This window comes from Diplotaxodon limnothrissa, linkage group LG2 (genome assembly GCF_057381915.1).
Source record: "Diplotaxodon limnothrissa isolate DT_005_m linkage group LG2, D_limnothrissa_male_GT1.1, whole genome shotgun sequence".
Taxonomy (NCBI): Eukaryota; Metazoa; Chordata; class Actinopteri; order Cichliformes; family Cichlidae; genus Diplotaxodon; species Diplotaxodon limnothrissa.
Genome location: NC_140597.1, coordinates 5,608,305 through 5,614,439, shown reverse-complemented (window position 1 = coordinate 5,614,439; position 6,135 = coordinate 5,608,305).

Here is a 6,135-nt window from a genome sequence, read left to right as displayed (position 1 = left end):
TAATATTGTTATCAGTGACATGTCGGTCTAAATAGTCCCCTTGGCATCAAATTAGGTTAAGACCTAGTGTCTATACAGGCCAAGGCATATCATTTTTACACTTGACTGATTCATCAAGCCATTCAGTGATCTGGGCGTTATAATTCTGAAAAAAGAATAACCCATACCGATCTGTGACACTTTCCTCTAAGGGGAAACGTGGATCTAAACCATGCTATTATTTTTTTTTCCACAACAAAACAAGAGCCACTGGATCCTCTCACTGCAAGTGTAAAGAGTTCAGGCATCATGCACTGAGATAAATCTTAGATAAAGAGCTACTCTTTTGTTTTTCTTTAGATATTACACCAGTACACAAGCATAAAGGTCATCAAATCTGAACTGTGAGCCACACCCTATTTACAGATGGCTTTCCCACTGATCTAAATGCAGTAATTACTTTGGTCGGTTCACACAGTAGTAAGTTCTGGAGTCTTTATGACCCTTTGCTGCAGATACTATGATTACAGCATTTCTGAATTACCCCAAATATTGTTTTGTGCATTAAGTTAAATGTTGAAACTTCAAAAAATAAATACATCTAATTGTTGTTCATCACATAGTATACAGGCTATGTGATAGATCAGAATAAACTCATCAGTGTCAGCTAACCAAAAGATCACTCATATTCTCCTTGCACTTGCAAAACTTTTGAGACTATTTCTATATTATCATGTTAATTTTAGTAAGTTCAGCGAGTTTTATATATTTTAGCTCTTTACATATTTTTGTGTTTGAAATGTTTAAGTCACTATAATTTGCTTTGCTCAGGCTCGCTGCTATGTAGAAAAGTTGTTTTTTCTTTTGTTCCTCCCATGTATCAACTGGTGTAGATGCCTTTTTGTAGCCTTTTCATCAAATTATTAAATGTTTCATATAGGAGAGGGTTAAGGTTACTATTGCAGTTATATATGTGAACATTGTAAATTTCATTGACTTGAGGTAGTTATAGGAGAAATGAACAGTAACTGTTAGCTATTTTTTACAGTAAAAGGACAGTGCTGTTTAAAAATCATCTTCCATTTTTTCTTATAGAGTATTAGTGTATTTGAGGTTTTCCCATCAGTGTGTTGTATTTTGACATCCAGCTGTCTCAGTTTCAGTGCAGCAGGCTTCATGATCACATAATTTCAAGATTTAAGCAAAAAAACGGACATTGAGCTCCTTTTGATATAAATAACTAATGTGTCACAGTACAAAGAACTGCCATGTAACTGCCATGACACTGCACCACTAAACAACCCTTAATTGTGATCATTTTAAATATTTTATTTTGATTATTTTTACATTAAACTGTGGTTATTTTTGTCTAAATTTTATGATTCCATGATTTATATTCTAAGAAATAAGAGGGCAATAAACTCAAATGGGCTGAATGGTCAATAAATTAAAGTTGAATGTGGTTTGGAAAGGGATGATATCTTATCTTCTTTACAGTTAGAGGCAACTCTCTTCTTTGCAGAGTTTATAATTAAAAACAGAGAAAAACACTGCTGAACGACTGACTGATATATACTGTGGTTTGGAAAGGGAAGGTATTTTAGGATTTATGTTCATTTTTTTAGATTCTAATTAGTATAAAAAAGAAAAAGAATAAAATGCAGTCATTATGTTAACAGACCAACATTCAACATTTTCATTAAAACTGTACCTAACTCGGATTGCATATTATTTTCAGCAGCTATGGGCTATAACTGGAATTAGAAATTTGCAAGATGAAACTTGCTTTTTTTTTTTTTTATCAATAAAGGCATATTTAAATAAATGTACACTGTGTCAATAACTTCCTTTAGCACTGACATTTATTTGTATTTGTTTTTATAGCAAAACACACATGACATAATTTCCTCTCCACTGAAAGACTATTTTGGCCATTCTGTCTTTCTGTTACACCCCATCACTGTCATCATTCTTCTTTGAAGGCCTTCTGTGGTCCATTGATGGTGCTTTTCTATCCTCCACCAAATCTAATGCTCTAGTGATGTCGGCGCGAATGCCGCCACCCTTCACCATCACTCCATCTGTCTATTTCTATTTCTACCTCTATCTCAGTCTGCAAGTCTGTCTCAAGGTTGACTGGGAATTGTTAATAGACGGACCCACAGCCTCTTTGTTTCAAGGCAATGGCAGAAAACAAAGCACTTCAACTCAAAAACCATCAGGGGCCACATCGATATTGATTTTCGTGGCAAGACACACTTATCTATATATTGGGCTCCATTAGGGCTGACAGATAGGTTAGGCCACCACTCTAAACAGCAGCAGATCAGTGTTCAAGTAAAGATGAAATTGGGCCGAGTGTCAATTTATCTTGTATTACTTCTGAATTGGGGCAACAGGGGGCAATCGAGTCACTGACACTGTAAGTAACAGAAGATGCAAGGGACTCGTTTTTGTATCGCTTTAGGAATAAACAATGCTTCACAATACATATAAATACATTTTTAATGATATTTCTTCATAGATTTGTATTTTTTCCTATCCAAAATAAAATGATTGTGAATTAATTGGAGTATGTTCCACAGGTTTGTACATCAAGTTAATGCAGTGGTGTATAGCAAAGGCAACAGCAACACAGTTTAGCTTACTGTAACAGAGAAAAAGCAGGCACCAATGTGAGCATAATAAGGGAAATGCTATACCAATGCTAACTACTTGCATAGGCTCCAAGGTGTCAGGCTACACCACAGCTGATTTACACCACCTTATAAATAAAATAGCATCTTGAGACTGTCATGTCATCAACAGGGATGTTGTAGTAATGGATAATTTATTAATTCTGTGGCAAATTTGTATTTCACCTACTACATTGCCTATGCAAGTGTCCAACACTGTTGCCAGCATTTATAATCAAGCTGGCTTTATTGACACCAAGTTGTAGTTACATTTCTAGGAAGGTCACTGCAGGTTAGAACATTAATACTGGGTCACAGAGAGGTATCCACCACACAATAATAACCCTAAAAAGACAATGATGCTGGAGACACCTATGCAAAAAAGGGTCCAAGACCCAAAAATGAGCAAACAGGTGAAACTCCCCAAATTTCAAAATCAATACCTGTTCCTCGTGGAAGTAGGATTAACTCCTTAGATTGCTAAAAGTGACAAAGCCCACCAAGCTGATGCACACGCTGTAGCAGTCTTATTCAGCAGCCTAGCCAAAGCTACTTGCACACTTCTAGCTTAACTCATCAATGGCAAAATTCAGAACTCAACACTCACACAACACAGAGATTTCAAACTGGAAACCTGAAGACACAATTATGTTGTTTAATCCATCAGAAAGCTACATTTCTCAAAAGAGAGGTCTTAAAGAAGAGAAAAAGTTACACTAATTTTACTTACTTAACTAGATACACTGCACTGTGTTATTCTCAAGTCATTAGCTGTGAACACTTTTAAGTTTCAAGTTTATGTTTTGTCCACACTTGTTAAGTAATGAAATGTCATCGATTGTATCCACTGATAGCCAATGACAAGAAGCCAAAACCCCCCCAAAACATCTGATGCTTACTTTACTTTTTTGAATTTAAAACCTGTTATCCAAAACCCCATATCTAATTAAAACTGTACAAATAGAACATAGCATTTGTTATCTTTGTACAGAAGAGAGTCCAGAAGCACTGTGTTACCTCATGTCTTCTTTAAGCAACTCCCTAAAAGCATTTTGTAACTCAGGAGATCAAGTTTTAAAAGCCAAAATGTTATCCTGTCCTTGCTCAATATAGGATTCCAGCTCTTTGGTTTATGGCCTCCTGGCCATATTTTTTATTTGATAAAATGTCAAATGTTTTTAACTGGCAACCGGTCAGGACTTTGGGAATGGTTTCTTACATTCTCTAATACACTGCGGTGGTGCTGTGCTGCAGAGTATGCCATCTCTTTGTTTTGCTGAAAAAGATACTGTCTGAATGGTAGCATGTGTTTCTCCAAAACCTGTAACATTTGGAAAGACTTGTGCAGATGTATGAAATGTGCACATTCAAAATACAAAAAGCAAACCAAAGCATTAAAATATAAAAATGTGAAAATATTTTCTTAAATAAAATATGGGGTTTAAATGATATTATTGTATTTTTTGTCTCAGATTTTAGGTTTTGCAGACCATCATAACTTTTTGTAACTGGGGTTATAGTTTCTGCCAGATGGGTCTAGCTTTGTCTTATCGCTCACGGTCCCATTCCTGCCCAGAGGACAGCTGATGAGGGCTAAAGCGGGAATTAGCCACCCACTCAAAGGCTTTGCCCTGATCCTTCAGGTCAGTATTTGGTCCCTTTAGCTCTTGAGCAGGATAGCGCAACACTGGTTTTCGAGGATTTGTCCAGAGTTAAAATCAGAAGGGGAGGGAAGGTCTAATGCATGTATTGGACATAGACACGTGAGCCAGAATGTATGATTGCACCATTGACAGGAGGGAAAGTCCCAAATCTGGCAAGCTGTCTTGGTAGTTTTGTCTCAGGGGAGAAATGAATAACATAACAACAATGAGCACAACTAATCACAGATACACCTTCACTTAAGTGGCACACAATCCCAACTTAATTTCAATTAGCCATTTTTCCCATTACATAAACTGAATAGGATAGTTCTTCATCACAACTATTTAACAATTAAAGAGAAATGCTCCACAGTACTATCATTAATGACCTAGAAATCAATCGTCAAGAAAAAAAAAAAGCCAGGTTGGCTTTTTTTCACTAGATGGCAGCAATGTTACAAAGAAATAAAATAGCTCACCGATGAGAAACTAATAGTAATAGGGATATATAAGGATACAACTGCAACCAATACAGAATAATTGGTTATTAAGTAACTCTGTTCTTATTCATTTTTCATATGTAGCAAATGCTAAATATAAACACAAAAACAAAAACAAAAAAATGCTTCAGTGACCTCTCTTTACATCAAGATCGCAATAGCAGTTCGAACCTGCACTCATTATCATAATCTGCATTCAGTTCAGATAAAGAGCATTCCTGTTTGAGAGGGGCACCTGAGATTCAAGCCTTTTGTAGCACAGAGCAAATCATTTTATGGTTATGAATAAACTGAAATTAGATACAACTTCTAGACTGTAATCAATTCTGCAATAATTCAGGAAAAGCTGTCAAAATCGCAATCATTATTTTCTTGTAAGATAATATAAGAATAAAGTAGCCATTTTTTTTAAATACCTTCAGAAAACTCAGAATATTAATAGGAACCAAATTGGTATGGTCTAGTTGTCTCTCACTACTAGTGCATATTACTGAACATTTATACAAAGTATAGCTTCTGCTGTTAATTCAGGATATCATCAGTAGTTTTGTCACCGGTAAGTATTGCCACTCCCATGACTTCTATACTAACATGCTCCATCACCCGCTAAGCCTGTAGGAGACATTTAACTGGAAAAAGACCTTTGCACGTTTCCATGATGTGTGTTCTGGAAATGGTCCATTAGGCTGCTTTGACGCTTTTATAATATAAATTGTATATATAATACATAATATATAATATAATATATAATTGTGATATATTACACATTCAAAACTGAATAATTAAACCATAAAAGTATTCAAGATTTGTGCTTGTGGGAATTTGTTTTTGAGTTTGTTAACACTTACCACAGTTTCAAAGCCCCTTCAGTTTCTTCAGCCTGAACAAAATATCAAACTTGTTGAACAAATTTTACTCCCCTCTTTTGTCTTGATAGCGTAGCATTTTATTTCGTTGGCTAACTCATTAGTTACCAAAGATGGTAGCCGGAAGTGACAGGAACGATAGGCGGCCACATCCTGCTGTTTTGTTTAACTTATTTAAAAATTATAATATGATGGGGCAACGTGTTCTTTTCCCTATAGAACATGTATATTGCATAAATTTACCATTTGTTATTCTTTTTATGGCTTATGGAATTGTGTCTGTACAACAAGAATAAAACGCAACCATCACTTCACAGGATTTGCTTTTTGGTCTTTCTTGATTTGCTTTACTAGGTCTTTCCAACTAAATGATTAAGAATCCATGTTTATTATGTGATTAACTTTTCTCAGATGAAAACATTTTGATTCATGCCATGTTTGTCTCACTCCAACCTCAACTAAATGGAGCCTC